Genomic DNA, 17,408 nt, shown 5'->3' on the forward strand with positions numbered 1-17,408 from the left:
TACCTTAAAACCATCTTATCAACACTTTGCAGGTATGAAGAAAAGCAAAAGATGCAATTTGACATGTACTTGAGCTTCTCCCGCTAAGACTGTCAAAGGAAAATATATCAGAATCCCTTCTGATCTAGATGGCATATTAATCAGTACTTTTCCTGACAAATCAACCACTAAATGGAATTATCCATTTTAAGATTGCTGCATAAATCTAATTCAACAATTTGTCAGAAGAATGGAGAAGTTCAAAAATCTCTTCACCAAAATCATGAGTTATACCACTGTTAGTTTTGAATTAAAGTTTAAACATAGAATACAGAAAGACATACTGCCAGATTTCATGTTTGTTGCAATGGCATTCATTCCTGTTATTCCACAGAATTAAGTTGAGGTCCTGATAATTCATGCTTCCTGCTGATGCTAAATTTACTTAATAACATGATTGCTGGTATGCAGAACAGTATACTATTCTTACCGAGATATTGCACATTGTTTTTCAGCTATAGATCCCCAAATGCACACCAGACAGTGAAGATTCTGGTTGTGACTTTGATGTCAGAAAATCTGTAAAAATATCAAGACTCCTACAAAGATTTTGAGATGTTAGTAGATATACATATGTTTCAAAGCCATAAAGAACAGGAGTCATAACAAATACAGTAGGTCAAGTTCACTTCTGATACTGATGATAGTATAAATGGCAGTGGAGATGAGATCTTATACTGGTATAAGTGGTTAAAAAGATAACATACTGATTCTGAGCTAAGGAATCCTGTAAAGCTGAAGCTGTAACAACTAGCAGTGGAAGAGGACCATGAACAGGTATCAACTAACCAAAACATTCCCTTCACCAATATCTTTTTGTGTTGCCAACCTTTAAATGCCACCACTGGTGCATGAAGACAACATCTATTCATATCAAATACAATAAGTAGCTCCTATTTTCTGCTGCTAAACAGAAAAGGCCTAGTGGAGAAGCAGAATGGTTGTTAGCATTAAAACATCTGGAGAGGTCATGATTCTGTGCTTCTGCATGCATGCCTCAGCCCTCCAGGCTTCTATAACTTACTCACTTGTGCAACTTACTCACCTTGGCAGCTTTATAATGCTTCATCACTTATGTCTATCTAGCCAGTTTACAGCTACTTGTAGAAATTATGCTGGATCTTAGATTTTGTTCTGCTGCTCTATTTTTTTTTTCTTTCCCAAAAAATTGTTTCATAGGAAAATATCTTTTCCCCAGTCTAGCAATCTTATGAAAAAATCAATTCTACTAACCTGTGACTGCATTTTATTTAAAGCAAAATGATTGGTTGGAGTTTTGATTCAGGGAAAAGAAGCAACATAGGGAGATATCTGATGTCTTGCCAATAAATATCAATTAATGTTGCAATGATACCAACAGAATCAGAAAAGAGTGATACCACTGCTCCAGTTTGTCCAAAACCATGGAGCAGGATACAGTCACCCACAAAAAAATTGGTTTTACAACTTTTCTTTTTTCAGAGAAGCATTTTGGGAAAGGCACTTGCTGCGAGCAAAGTTAATAAGGTATTCTGTTAGTACTGAGATTGACAAAAACTGATTTCTGATTGCACTGTGTCTTCTGGCTGGATTCTCTGGTGTCTAGCAACAGGCTGGGCTCAAGCAATGAGCAGAGTGTATGTGGGGATTGGGGTGTTTTGCCTTCTCAGGTAACTTCTCTGGCATCTCTTGGTGGGTATGAGCAGCCTGTAGCTGCCTTCTAGGGCACCAGAAAGACTTTTCTACCATTGCTTCTCTTCATGAGACATTTAGGAAGGAGGATGGCTTTGAACACTGTGCACATTTGTTGGGTTGAGCTGAAGGTGCTAACGAGCTCAGAAGGAAGGTGGCGTGGAGGAGAAACAGAATCTCTCTCACGCACATGTACACACCGGTATGTGCAAAACCAGCATGACCATGCAAGCCTTGTTTTCTTAGAGAAAGCAAGATTCAGGTATTCTCATTGACTTTGCAGAGCTCTAAGTCAGGAGCATTGTTAGGTGTCAATGATGGCTCGGCTGGGTTGATACTAGAATTATGTTGTGTAATTATGGTAAATGCATTGATGCCCATCTTATGCAGATTATTATCCATGGGAATTATAATGTGTGTTTCCATGCTTTGAAGGGCAAACTTGCAGGGCATTCCGGGGACACAAGAGATGGTAGGGCCACAGGAGGTGGGATGCATAAGCCTGGTGTAGAGGAGAGCATCCCAGCTGCAGTTTTGATCTCACATTACTTCCAGCTGACACCAGGACCAGGAAGAAAAGAATCTGTCTGGGTCAGCAGGCTCAGAAAGAGTGTGTGGCTCAAAGGGTTAAGTAATAGGCAAGCCCTAACCCTGCCCAGACTGTGCTGACTGAATGAGCGTGGTCCCCGTCTCCGTTCCAGCAGTGACAAGGATTCCTTTCCCAGCCCGCCCCCGGGATTCCTCCCGCAGGAGGAAAAGGGAGAAAAGCAAAATCCTTTCTCTCTGCCGGGCGCAGCGAGGGCACGGAGCAGTGATCCCGCGCTTCCCCTCCTCACCCCCGTGCTGGCATGTGGCTGCTGCAGAAGTTGTGAGCTGCTATTATGAAATGTAAATGTATGTGCAGGACTTTTACCTCCGCTGAGGAGAAACACAGAATGCAAGTGAGGAGAAGCACACGAATGAGATCTGCTGTTTAAAACTGCCTGTTCAAACAGAAAGAGAAATTGAGATCCCTTTGACAATGTGGTCCTTTTCACTCTTTGAGCAGAATAAATAAGAAGGTGACTGCAGCTAATAATGCTTTTCTAACCCTGTCACCTGAGAATTTCAGCACATTCTGTGAACTTTTCTCACTTACCTCTCTTAAAACCCATCTCTGTAGATGGAGAGTACCACTTTCCTTATTTTGAGGAGGGGAATGCTAAGAGCTGTTGGAGGGGTTTGCCCACTTCCTCCAGGAAACCTGTAGCAGAGAGAGGAAGCAGGACAATTTGATCAATTATTCTGCTCTTTCATGTTTGTGCCATTTTTCCCTTTTACTCCAAATAACTTCAGAGATTTATACTGTAGCAGATATTTTCCAGTGCAGATTCTAATATCCTGAGCCCACTGAAGTGTACCATATTTCCTGAGGCCAAAAGACCATCCTTAGTCTAAGGTGCTGTGTGAAGCTATCTTCATTTGGCTTATGATAAATAGTCACAATAACACTTGGGCCAAGAGATTATAGACATTAATCTTGCCTCAGAACTATCTAAGATCATTAACCAACCCAGCAGAAAGTCAGTGTATGTCTCTATAAGTTGAAATAATCTTAAAAAATTATCCTCTTCTTGACATCTTTTAAACGTAACTCCTTTAGCCTTCCTGGGGAAGAAGAGGGCTTAGCACAGAGGACATGGTTGGAAATGCATTTCTCTTGGGTGCATTCCATCCTCTTTGCCAGTAAATCCTACTGTTGCACACAATTCCTGTGAAAACAGACCTTGTTTTTGGTTTTGTTTTCATTTGGAGGACCTTATAAGTGGCATGCTGGCCAATAGCCAGTCATGCAAAACATACTTTTTTGGTTGCAGTGTTGTTCTATGGGTATCTGCTGATACAGTTTTGACACCAACTAGAGGGGCAAATATAAGCGGAGCCCAAGGTTCAGTCCTTGTGGATCCAGTGGTGGAAGCGCAACTGTATGTGAGCATTTGTGATTTTCTCAAGAGCTTTCAGTGCTGTTGTATACACTTTTGATTTAAGCTTTGGTCATAGACCACTATCTTCTCAGAGGCATTCCCAGGTATGTCTGGAGATGTGTTTGTGTCCCTCAGTGGGATCAGGCACACAGGTTTACAAGAGATCTTTTGGGGTGAACATGTTCCAAAAGACCAGCTTGGACCTGCTTCTGCCTCTCAGTCAGAGAACAATGTTCTTCCTTCCCCTTCCAGTAGCATATTCTGGATAAAATTGGTGCGGAGGCTTAGGGGGGTGAAAGAAATAAGGGTAAAAAAAATAATTTGGGTAGTAACTGAGTAGTAGCTCCTCCTGCTGCAGGCATTCCATGATATTGGCTGGGCTTGATACCAAGAGTGAAGAAATGAAGAGGCAGTGATATCAAGAAGCAGTTGAAAGCTGAAGAAGCAGGGTGTTACCAGACTTGCAGAAAAGCTATTTGGGACTGCTGAGATGCCTTCTTCCCCCCATGTGGGACACCATCATATCAGGCAAATGACAGTACCAGTCGACAGAACCAATCAGAAGGTGAGGGACCGAGGTGCTGGGTCAGGGTGTCATGGATTACCACAAAAAGGATTGTTGTGTTGAGTGAGGGAAGAAGAGGCCTGACACTGAGCTGCAGGTGTGGAAGGAAGGAGGTGACTGCAGGGCATGCATTCCCAAAATGTCTAGCTTGGCACGTCCGGCTGTATAGGTGCAGCTTTGTGGAAGATGAGAGAGCTGCGCCTGCTTACACCAGAGATGGGTTTGGACTAAAAGACACAATGAAGCAAACCTGAGAGAGGCAGAAATCTAGATGCAGAATTATAGATATGACTGAATCCCCAATGCATTTTTAAACTTAATTTTAAAGGGAAAACAATGGGAAAAAAGCCTCAAAGCCACATATTTAAGTGTTAGTTTCACAGTAATACCTCCTCAGAGATCTGATTTTATCACTACTGAAAGGAGAAAGCAGAAAATGGAATTGTTTTTGTTGTTCTATCATGTTTATGACATGACAAAAACGTGGAGTTCTTCTGCCTTTTGCTTTCACCTTGTTGAACTGCTGTCAGGCTTCTGTAAATCGTTTGCACCGTAAACAAGCTTTGTAAGTGAAAGGGCAAGTGCTGAGAAAAGCCAAAGGCAGAGATTTTATATTGAATCTTTTCTTACAGAGATAACTGACTTCAGCGTGGACCAGCTTTGCCTAGATCTGGGAAGTAAAGCCAAGCATCATTGAAGGCAACAGTATAATGAAGCTGAAACAACGGAAAATGGACTAAGTCTCTGAATATGCTGGATGTGGTTTTAGGCAAAGAGTAAGATAATTGCAGCTGGGGGGACTGGTTTTAAGCAAGAGCTACTGCCTTGTTTCTCCATATCATGTCAGCCACAGATGTGTGGCAGACGAGTTCCTGGAAAGACAGACATCTCTTACACACTACCTGGAAACTGCTCGTTGTGAAGCTACAACTGTTACAAATGACAATGTAAAGTTTTCAAGACTGTCTGCCCCCACGCACCAGCGGTGGGATATCAAATCAGGAAGAGAAGAGGATGCTTTTTGCTCACGCGCGTGGCTATTACAGTGTCAGTACTCAGCACAGCAAGCAGTTCTGCTCTTCTGGCAGGGAGCCAGTATGCAAGGAAAAGGCATCGGCATGGCGTAGAGCACCACAGTGACAGGCTGGGGTGTTTTATCTTGCTAGGCACTGCTGTACAAGCACAAGAAGAATATTGGGGAGGTAGGGTCACACAAATAAGTGCATCTTTATTGCACAGATTCAGGTACACACAGTTCATGCTTGCAGTGTCCTCTTTGCAGATGCAGTACACTTGATAGATGTAGAATAGTATTTAAAGAGCTTGAGAGGCAGACCATAGAAGAAAGGTTTTCTCAGGAGATGTGAGATGTTGGAGAAGCACGGGTGAAAGACTAACTAAGCATGTGGCATCTGCTCCCCAGCCAGCAAGACACCATGTTCTGGAATGTGTCATGTGCAGGAGCAGAGAGAAAGGCCAAAAGGATCTGCTTTGTAGCAGAATGTCTCTTCAAACCAGAAGACAAGTTGAGGAATAAAGAAAACAGAAGAGGAAAGAGAGATCATAAAGATTTGTTTTCTTTGCAACTATACATTTTTGTGTCACTAAAGACAAGACTGTGATTTTGAAACTCTGATTATTTCATCCCTGACGGTTATCTAAGGTAAATGACATGAATTCGTCTCTGGAGAGGCCTGCATCTTGCCATGGGCTATATAGGGAGTCTAAGTATGCTTAGACAACTAAAGGTTGGCAGAAAGAACCTCTCCTTCAATACTCCTAAATCTTCCCTTAACAAGATTGTGGTTTTCCTAAGTGAAACTGGCAGTCTGAATCTTGTTCCCAATGTGTTAATTACACCATAGCCGTTAAGCTGTAGTAATGTTTCTTGAAGAATGGTCTGAAGAGAAAGCTAAGAATCAACTCAAATGCCTTGCTGAAGCAGAGCCTGAGAACCTCTGCTGAAGCAGGGACTTCTTAAAGGCAAAACCCTAAATACCTTTATCTGAGGCTTTAACTGGTTATGAAGTGTAATGATGATGAGGTAAAAATAATATGCATTTGTAGGCTAAGAAGATACATTATGGTTGACAATAGTGATCTTTGTACCCCATGTGGCTTGAAGATTCTCTGATGCAGCACGTTGATGTCCACTTCATTGAAACAGTTATCAGAAGTGCCATTACGTCTTGTTTCCAGAAGTTGCGACTCACCCCAAAGGGAGAGCTCAGCTCAAGCCCAGGGTCAATTCTGCAGCCACCGGTAATTCTAAGGAGAGGCTGGCAGGAGATTACACAGAAATGTGCATTCAATAAAATCAAAAGGATTTTGTCTCCCTAAAGGTTTGGAAGAAATTAGTTTATAGATAACTCGACAACTGTTTGCCCTATGGACATCATTCTTTAACTTTCACTGAGGCAGCACATGCTGTTATCCTGCAGATGTCCAACTAAGCAGAGGAGAAGCAATAGATGATTTTCCTCGTCAGCTCTATAGCATATTTAACACTTTTCTTAGGTTACATCTTCTATGAAACTTATATCAACTTCAAGGTTATTTTTAATAGTGGTTTTACAGTTTGCCAGCTACTAACAGTATTTCTTTGGAAGCCTTCAAAACCACCCCAAACAGCCACTTTCAGCCATTCGTTTAATTGTCTGTCTAAGAGATTGTAGCTTTTAAGACAGACTCCCATAGCTTCAAATCTTCTTGATCCTTCTTTGACTCAGCTTGACATTTGGATTTTTCTGTCTCAACCTTACAAGCTGAATTGCATGCATTTTCTCTTAGAATCAATATATTTGATAATTTTCTACATGGCTTAAAACTCAGAAATAAATTGATTACATAGTCTTTTTAAAGCCAAATTAGATTTAAAGACTAAAAGTAAGAAATATTCTTAGTGAGGAGTACAGTAATTCCTAAAATATTTTTCCCTTCCTTGCCTAGCCTTGCCTTCTTCCCTTGCCTCTCCCTCTCCTAGACAAGGCACACTGAACAAGTTTCCTTAACAGAAAGATATCACACCATTGGCTAAGTGTTTTCAATTGATTCTTTTTTCTCAGAGGTTTTCCTGGGACTTCACTTTGAAAGTTGATCTGCAAATTGTATTTTGGGTTAGAACTGCTGAATAGACTTTCTGAAAATCCCCATTTATCATTACCAAGACATTACTAGTTAACTATGTTTTGAAAAGACATTTCTTGCCCCAAAACTCTGATGCATTCACGGGTAGATTCCATATTCACTTCACTATCTGAATATCATCTTCTTTGTAGGAAGGACAGAATAAAATAGCTGCCATAAACTGTAGTGGACAGGTGAGTGAATTCAGACCTTTTCTTTTTTTTCTGGTGGACTACCTGAATACAAAGCTATCAGAAATTGTGACTGGTTTATGGTAGACTTGGACTGACATGATGGAATACTGTGGCCCCTTTGTGGAGGCAGAGAATATAATAGAGGGAGGGTAATTCATATCATCATGCAGAGCTGGAAAAGGAGCTCCAGGATCTTCAAGCAAGAAAAGGGGTCTTTGTGGCATTGCCCAGCACTCAGTGTTTGCCCTGAATCTTTCCCAACAACAGCTGGCTGAAGAAATGGATGCATCAAGATAGCGAAACTTGCTTTCATATTTGGGATCCTTACATTTCTTATTAGCTGTATTTCAGGTGCCTCTCTGCTGCAGGAAGAAGGTTGGGCTACATGCACTGGTAGTTTTTGAGAAGGCGCTGAAAGCAAGATGGTGTTGGCAGCCATCTAACATGGGCAGTGACATATCTGTGCTTTTGATGATGTGCCCTGCAGGTTTGCTAGGTTCAAGCAGAGCATTTTTATTTGGCATGGTCTCTGAACACTGTAAGGTATTGATTTACAGGTCTGGTACAGGTAAAGCAGAACTTGTCTACCCGCATCACGGTGGGTGTGTATGGGCAGGCAGGAAAAGAAAAGGTCTCCTTGCAAGTCAGGGTAGTGTAAAAAACCTGATGCATTAAGGTGAGACCTACATAGTTTGAACAGTTTTAATCAATTTTTAATCAGCTTTTACTACACAACAACAATTTATTATAGGTTTTATGTGATTATGGGCTTACTGTGATTTTACTTGTTCACTTACCATAGTTTTTATTGGCTTATGGTGATTTTAGGTTTTATGTGCTAATGACATTTTGCAACTTTGCTAAAAGCTTATCTGTACAACTTCCCCATTCCTCCTGCCTGGAAGAAGAGAACATTGCTATGGACTGTCCCATTTATTAACCAACCTGTTCAAATCAGAGAAAAAATAATGTAACTGATGCATTACAGACACTTTATAAATGCAGAACAAATAATGTATTGCAAACACCGTGCAAATGCATGCACCTGTAGCCATGTGTGCTTGCATAAAACATTCAGTACTGTGGAAGGATGGAGCATAGATGGAAGCTCTAAGCCCTGAGTGGCAAAATGCTCCATCTCCAAAGTGCTCTTGTTCCTGGAAAAGCTGCCAGGACAGGGAAACTTGTATGGTGGTGGAGGGATCCCTAGGTACCAGGGCTGTTTCCAGCCATTCCTATGTTTTCTGCCTCTGCCACTAAACAGAAGGAACTTCTTCAGCCAAAGGGAGGGGAAGAAGAGGATCACACTTGATCAGGGACACTTTTGATATTTTGGCAGTCGGACAGCCTACTGGGGACTTGACAACTCTTGGGATGTCACCAATGTGGTCCTGGTTGAGGGACCTGCCCAGCAGCTTCCTTAGCAGCCCTCTGATACTGATGGGCATGGAGATTTGAAAGCCTTATCTCAGCAGCAAAGCAAAACTGAAGCGGTCCTAAAGACATGAACATTCCTGGAGACCTTGCCATAATTTCAGGACCAGTAGTACTCACATCACAGTACCTTGAATCCCAGTATGCTCCTATAGTGAGCTAATTGTGGCTAAATGGCAAGCACCTTCCATTCTGAATGGAGCTGACTGGGGACTGGAACTGGCAGGGGAAGGGTGAAGGGGATACAAGGCAGCAAGTAGCATGGGGGATACAGTACGGTACAGAGAACTGCAGGTATAGTCATTAAGGACTTCATAGACCAGAGTCTAATCACCTCTAATGACACTCTCTGAGGTTCGTTCACAGCTTGGCACGTGGGCACTTCCTTGCCCACAAAAGCAAACCCTTTGTTTTGGGTACAACTGTCTTCTTCCTGCACCTTTCAGAGCATGTTTAAAAGTTTTCAGAGCAGATTAGGGGTCCCTCTGCATGCCACAACACTTGGAGAGATGACACTTCCATTTCAAAATGAACTACATAAAGGGACCAATCTAATCTACTTAAATCATAAAATCCTTCACTGGCTAAGGAGAGTGTCAGTGGGAGGATGGCACATCATGTCTGAGGACAGTTTGGAGCCATCTCACGATTTGGGACCTTATCTATTCCAGACTTCCCTTGTGCTAGCCTAGATAGAAGCAAAAAGATGCTGCAGGCTGTTGTGAGCAGCAAGGTTATCCTGGCTTTGCTGCTTGCTCTGCCTGTGTCACAGCATGAGAGAAGCCAGCAGGCTGCTGCTGAGAGTGAGATCAAGTAATGATGGCCACGGTGGGGGACGGCAACAGCCAGCTCAGCTCTGCAGATCTTCCCCCAGGCTCCTTGTCTCAGCTCCATCCCTTCATCCTTTTCTCCCTGTCTGGGGCAAAAGCTGCCCCAGATGTCCTCTACCTGGAAAGGAAACCCCACTGTGCCAGTGGCGTTGTGACCCTTTGGGCTGGCTTTGGCTCTGGGTTTCGCTATGCTTTGCTGGGTAGAAAGGCTCCCCAAAAGCAGTTCAAAGACCCTGCAAATAACCCTCAAACAAACAAATCTGCTTTACTGGTTAGTACTGTGTTTTTGTCTTCTGTTTCTCCATTCAGTGATATAAGGAAATTAAATGTGAATTAATCTTGTAAGCCAGCATTAATATGAACTCTATTATCTTTTTCAGTCCCTCAAACTACTAAGGTTGTCTTTTAGGTTGATTTTTGTTTTAGAGACGGGAAAGTTACACAATAGACATTAGAGAATCACTTTAAAAAACCTCCACAATCCTGCATTGAAATCCCATCCAGCAAGGGAGAGAACTAGCCTTCGCCCGGCTGAGATGCAGTCACATGGGTGTCCAAAACAATGAACACACAGTGTCGACAGCTGAGGCCATTGAACTTTATGTCACTTCTCAACTGCAGCATTACTCATAATTTATGGCTATACTCGCCTTTCAACCTTTAAAACCTTTTCCCAAGTATTTGCAGCATTCTCACATAAATATTGCTACAATAAGTAACATCAACATTTAGTAGCTGTTTTTCAAGAATAACCGTGTGACACTATTATGGCATTCCATTAAACCAGCTGCAATGTGAGGAAGGTCTAAATCAAATCATGCCAGCTAAAGGTAACATTTACACATATACAAGAGAACAATGGATGGGAAAAGTTTATTCTGTGTTTCAGGACTTAAATGGCAGTTTTGTCTCCTTTCATGGTTATGCGAGATGTTTCTGTCTGGTGAAATGACCCAGAGTGGACACAGACTGCAGTTTATGTTCTAGGGCTATTTGTTACTTTCTCAAAAAAAGGAAAGAAAAATTACAATTACAAAATCCATGTTTTGGCTTATTTATTCATTTTCTCAGGCAGAAAACCTAGTTTCTAAGGAACAGGGAATGTTGTCTTTTCATTAAAGCTATCAAATGTTGTGAAATGACTAGTAAAAAATTCCTTGCCAGAATTGTTCACTGTCCAAAATGCATTACAAGGACTAAACGTAAATGACAGATAGTTAGCTTGCATATAGATACGTGCTTAATTGCCCTCATCCCTCCTGTCTACAGAATGCACTTAAGCATATGTTCGTTTAAACACATATGCTTCATTTCTGTTCAGGTCGACAGGATTTGAGCATGTGCTTAAACATAAGCAAATGCTTAAGTGCTCCTCTTGACTAGGGGTGGTTTTCTGAGGCAAAGCCAAAAAATACTCTCTCGGAGCATTTCTTCTTGCCCTAGGCTACTGCTTGCTTCAGTTGCACTGATGGAGCCCTCCTCCTCCTTCCCAAAAGCCAGCTTATACCCCTTTCCTCATTTCCTCAGGGCTGATGTCAGGTACATACATACCCATTGCCCTGCCAGCTAACCCTGTGCAATGAGATCTGCAAAATGCCCGTGGTGGAGAGAGATGGACAGGAGGGAGGCAAAGGTATGGGGAGGAAGAGAAGGGGAGCTTCGCAGGTGAATTCTCAGCCTTCCTTCAACAGGGCAAACGTTGGCAGTGTGTGAGTCTGCGCCAACAGCACCTCGCTTGCACCCAGCCTTCTGTCCTGTGGGCACAGGGAATGCACGCAGTGCCTTGTGTGTCTCCTCACACGGCCCCTGGGCAGAGCGCCATGCTGCAGCCCGTCCCTCTGCATCCAGCAGAGCCCGATGGTTTCAGATCACTTTGCTGTAACTTTTGACAATATCCAGCCCCAGCCCTCGTCCTGTCCCTGTCCCAGCCTCCCCTGCTCTCCCCGGGCTGTGGCAGCACTTGGCTTAGCTGAAGTGCCCCTGTTTGAAGGTGTATGTGGGCGCTTTGCAGATGAGACACCTGAGGCTTGGCTGCATGACTGCATGGGTCCCTGGTGGGAGAAACCTCAAACTGCACGGCAGTGCTGAAACCATCCACAGAGCAACACAGGGCCCGATTTCTGCTCTCTGGTGTGCCTGCAGAGCCTGCCCAGCTGCTGCTGCTGGTGACCATCAGCTACAAACCCAATACAAGCGTGTATATGTACACAAGAGAGAGCTGGCGGTGCTCAGTGCTGTTTTCAGATGCACTTGGGAACTGTATCTGTTGTGCACCATCAGTTTAATTAAGATAAGGATATGGAGTTTAGGCTATATCCCCATAAATGACAGGGCAGGGATATGAATGATTTATATGGTATTAATTGTACTTGCGAAGCACAGGTCTGTCAATATGCATAAATAAAACCATCATTTGAATCCAAATACGGGAGTGAAAGCACAAGATTTTTTTTTCCTTAACAACTTTCCAAAATTCCCACTGTTTGTCAAAAAACCAGCATATGTTGGGCAAAAAGTTGGCAGAGGCTGGAATGCCTGGGCACTAAGTAGTAAATGCACGTCCAAAGGCAACTTTGGGGAACGAATTGGATTCAGCGAAAGAAGACTGGCTCCTCTGCTTGCCCTGCAGGTAATGTGTTTGCCTGTGACGGCAGCAGATTATTTGTTCTTTTTTTTTCCCTGACACCGAACTAAAGAATGCATTGTGGGAAAACCGTCCTGACACATGACACTGTGCAAAGGAAGATCACAGCGTGAGGCAGCATCAAGGGGCTTACTTGGTCTTGATGCACTCTGGCACAGCATGGGGCTCCAGAGATGAGGGTCTCTTCCAACTAAAGCACTGGTGCAATTTGCACAACTCTCATGAGAGCGTACGGTGAAGCTGCTCTCAAAGCCCTCATGTAAACAGGGCTGGGGAAAGAAAAGGGAGAGTAAAAGAGCCTGCACCATGCACGGGAAAAGCACAAAAGGAAATAGTTCAAAATAGGCTGAACTAAGGAGGAGGGGAGTAAGGAGGGAAGTAGCGTGGAAAGGGGCAGAAAATTAAACCCAAATGTTAGGAGCAGAATGGAAAATCCTAGCAACATAATGGGACGGTTAGCACCACTGCAACAGGAGCGGTCAGAAGAAATGTAGTACGGGAAGACGCTGGATGGCAATGCACAACTAGAGATTTCGCTTTCAAGGCAAAACTGTAGCTGAGATGCACTCTGAAGACTGTGCCTCAAATATGCAGCCCTTAAACTTCTTCAAAACCTCCTAAGTTCAGATAATAAGTTTGAATAAAGAGAGAGAGGGAGAGGAAGAGAAAAAAATAAAGCTGGCTGTAAGTGTTCCTCGCTAGCCTGTCTCTGAGCAACAGGCCCTCCTGTACTCACTCTCCCTTGTTGCTCCTGCTTATCATAATATGCCACTTTTGCACATCAAATTTACATTTCAAAAAATGCTGTATCGCTGCTCTAAAATTAATTATTAATCTTTCATCAGTCCCTTCCATAGATACATTTTTAACTTTGATTTTGCTACCCGTTCGGGGGGAGGGATTGGAGGGGGGGGCGGGGGAGAGAAGATCCTTTAATCTTGTCACTTTTCTGTGGGGTTCTCCTCTCCTGTGCTGCTACTTCCAGCCCTGCGCGTCCCCTAAGCACTCTGGAGGTACAACTTCAACTTTCCTGCTCGCTCAGAAAAGAAGCTTCCCACACTTTTGAGAGCAGGAGTTTTTCACCCTGCAGGAAGCAGTGCAGCGAAGAAACTGCTCCTCTTGTTTGGCCTGGCATTTCAGCCTCACTAAAGTGAAGCTGTACTGATAAATTGGGCCCGAGGCTAAATAGCTAGGTGGATTATATGCCTATGCGGGGCAAAGAAATCAGTGTGGGATTTACATGGCCAATGTGCAGTATGGGTTTACTCATCAATCAGCTCGTAAAAGTGACTTGTAGGGAATGGTCTGAATATTGGCTATTTACTGTTAAAGGTAAGCAAGCACTGGAAATACAGACATTTTTTATTAGTCTATTGAAGCAAAAGTCCTTCTCTTGCCTGCAATGGAAAAGTAAGAGGAGCAATCAGATGGATACTGGCGAGGTGGGAGCTGCTGGCAATCTCTGTACTTGTCCCAACCCTGGTCTGGAACTGTGCCAAGTCCTATAGCTGACCTAAAGGAAGGGGAAAAGGCTCACACAGGATGCAGTTATGTTAAGAGACACTTCCATCGATTATGGAATAAACACATCCCTTTTTACCTCTATGCTGCAAACATATTGATCACTGGCTTCATAGCCAAATGCATGTGCACAGGTGCCTACATGCACACACACACACACACACACACTGTGTGTGTGTATTCCCTTTCCCCAGAGATGCACAATCTGCATGTTCATAAAATTGAAGTGCTGTGTGTAGGCTGCTTTCTTGAATTAAGGTGGAAATACTTGCCAGACTCTATCATATTTACTGTGTTCTGCTCAAAAGGGGAGAAAAATCACCGAAGAGGAAGACATATGTCAACACAACATGGCATCTAGTTAAAGGCCAGAGTCTCCCAATTATAAGGAACCATACTTTACACATTGCACTTTTTATCTTTCTTTTCACATGTAGTCTAAGAAATATGTAGTCTTTTCAGCAGCTCCTTTGTTGCTATTTGCTGGGTGTATGTGTGTGTGAATGTCTCTCAGGATGTTGGACTTAATCAGAGGTGAATTTGGATCAATAGACTATCACTTACTAGAAAATCAGATGAAGTACAAGGGTAAAAGAAAGCTGAAAACACAGAACAAACCACATCATTCTTGTTTTCCAAAACCACTACCCCTGCATGTTTCTTCCCAAAACTGTACTTGCTTGTGGCCATTCCCAGGTTATGCAGCCCTCTCTTTTATCTGTCACACCAATCAGCAGATCCACTGCAAAGGGTGCATACTGCAGCGCCTTAGCCTAGGCAGTACTTCACCACCAATAAGTTAGCATTTGCATGGACACAGCCAAGAGCTCTTACAGCACACCTCTACATAAACATTATCACGTCTGCCTTTCACAGCTGAAGAAACTGAGCCAGCAAAGTTGCTGGAGGTGAGAAGGAGTCAGCATCAGACCTGGATCAGAACTGAAGCCTTGCTCAATCACAGCTTTCTTCCCCATCTTCCAGACAGCAATCTGAATACAGCCGCACATCTATTCTCTATGATTTATTCTGTGTAACAACACTGATTTTTTCTTTCAAAGCAGACTTTGATTTCAGTTTGTTGACAGTAGTTGTGCATGTATGTGTAATTAGTACAGAAAGCCCACTTTGTATATTATGCCTCCACAAGCCCCTGGAAATGAAGTGCCATGATTCACCTTGCATGCTCTCATTTGGAGGATGCAAAGTAAGAGCTAGTAACTGTAAGTGTGGGTCTTGTTTCATGAAAATAAACAATGCTTATGTGGATGTATGACAGATGTTTCACCCTGTCGAGTGCATTGAATTCCTTTTGAGCCAAACAAAAACAGCTAGATCACGTAGGCTTCAGAGTAAGTGTAGTTTCAGCAGGAATGCAGCTCATGCAAAAATCCAATATTGGCCTTGGGAAACATCCCTTTTTGTCCACATAAGAGCTGAATAATGTTTTTGGCTGAAAATGCTATGGATTCTTAATCACGCACAGACTCTCCTCAATCAAAATACAGGCTCCACATTCCAATGAGTTGCCCCCTCTGCCTGCCCAGCTCACCAGCCTACCTGAGGAGCAATGTATCAGAATAAAGAGGTGGGAAAAATTTTCTTGCCTCTCAGAGCGTCTTCTTTCCTTTTGCAATGATACAGGTGGGTTTTTCTTCAACCCAGAACCTTTCTAAGAGCTAGTCTTAGGTGACCTTTTTTTTTTTTTCAACAGGCCTGGGGTATTCCCTTATTATTTTTTTTCCTTTGCTGCTCTGGACAGATCGTTTCAGTAGAGTGGGACCATAAAAGCATTTCTGATGAAAAGAAGTATGGTTGGGATGGACAGAAATGAATGAAGGCGTTAGGTCTTCAGCGTTTGAAGGAAAAAATAAACAGCGCAGAAGCACTTATCCTATATGTCCACCTGCATAACACTCCTCTCGCTAGCTAGAGATGTGCTTGAAGGCCCAGGACCAGGATGTCTTTATCCTTCCTTACCCATGTTCCCCTTCATTCACCATGGGCTTGTGTAAAGACTTTTGGCCAGTTTTGTTTCTCTCTGCTTTTCCCTCCAATGCATGCTGCGAAGAGATTTCTTCCTCGTTCCTGCTCCTGTCTTTGCTGTGGGGCAAGAACCAAGGTTGCAAGTAGCTTTTCTCACCTTCAGGAGGATCTATGGCCAATCCTCAGCCCTACTCCTTAGGTAAAGGAGACCTCATGCTTCTGGAGACTCCACTGATGGCTGTTAACAAGTCCCGCAGCAGATGAGCAATTCTCATCCATAGCTTGGTATCACAGGAGGTGTGTCACATGCGAGAACAGGACATTTTTCCCAAGCTGGCTTCCTGTGGCACCGAAACACGCTGCCCTGCTCTGTGCCCTACTGCTCGGCAGCTGCTCAGCAGCTGCAGGAATCCTTGTGGCATCAGCAGCTGCAGCTCTGCAGGAGAGCGGGCAGTGAAAGGCAGCATCCTTCTGCAGCTTCTTCCTATTTCATCCTCCCCATCCTTCATTACACGCTGAGCTATGCTCCACAGCACTTCTAATTACCAAATGAAGTGATCGCACACAAAAAATGGACTGAAACAGAGCCGTGGAACACAGCAACTGGATGTACAAGTGCCACCAGCTTAGGAAAGGCAGAGGCACAGGGGCAAGCTCTTGGAAGTTGGAGTGCAAAATTGCTGTGTGCCTCTCTTCTTAGTGACTACAAATGTGCACACACATCCAAATGTTCCCCTCCTGACGGACACCGGATAGCTTAAATGAAAGCCCAGTAAGTTATCTAGGAGGTTCCCTTGTGGAAATAATTTCAGTATAGCTGACACATTGCAAGCTCACAACCTAGCTGATAAGGTCAGCTTCGTCTTTGGCTCACACACTTGCCAAGCTATTTATAAAGATAGGCTCATACGTTGAGGTTAAAAGGATGTATTAACTGGAGGGCCAAATCTTAAAGTCGGGATGAAAGAGCATTGTCAATCTCACATGCCCCCTTTGGTGCAATCAGCCTTGGCAAATGATATCCAATTGGATTTAAAGGGATCCAGAAGTGCAGACAAAGTCCTTGCATCTGACTTTCCTTCCAGGCTTGGGACTAAGGTCATTATTGCAGGCCAGTGCCACTGGAAAAGGCCTATGGCCTTTGACCTCATCCTATAAGCATCTTATGGATATTTATGCTTTTCTTTCCTCCATGGAGAAGTGGTAGGAGGAAATGTTCTTTGATTTTGAAATTCATATCTCTAAGTGAGTTTCTGGATGCTTGAGAAAAGAAGAAAAGGCACCAAAGATATTTCACATCTGTACATCCCAATCCAGTGAAAGATCAGCTCTTTGCATTCCAATCCTTTCTCAGTTTGGGCTTCATTTGCCACTTACAGCAGGACATGAACCAGCAGTTGTGAAAGCTTTCCCAAGCGGTGCTGTGCCATTGTG

The sequence above is a fragment of the Pezoporus flaviventris genome, unplaced genomic scaffold, assembly GCF_033815535.1.
Source record: "Pezoporus flaviventris isolate CSIRO_AGI_PZ_B2104156 unplaced genomic scaffold, CSIRO_AGI_Pfla_v1 ptg000031l, whole genome shotgun sequence".
In the NCBI taxonomy this organism is placed as follows: Eukaryota; Metazoa; Chordata; class Aves; order Psittaciformes; family Psittacidae; genus Pezoporus; species Pezoporus flaviventris.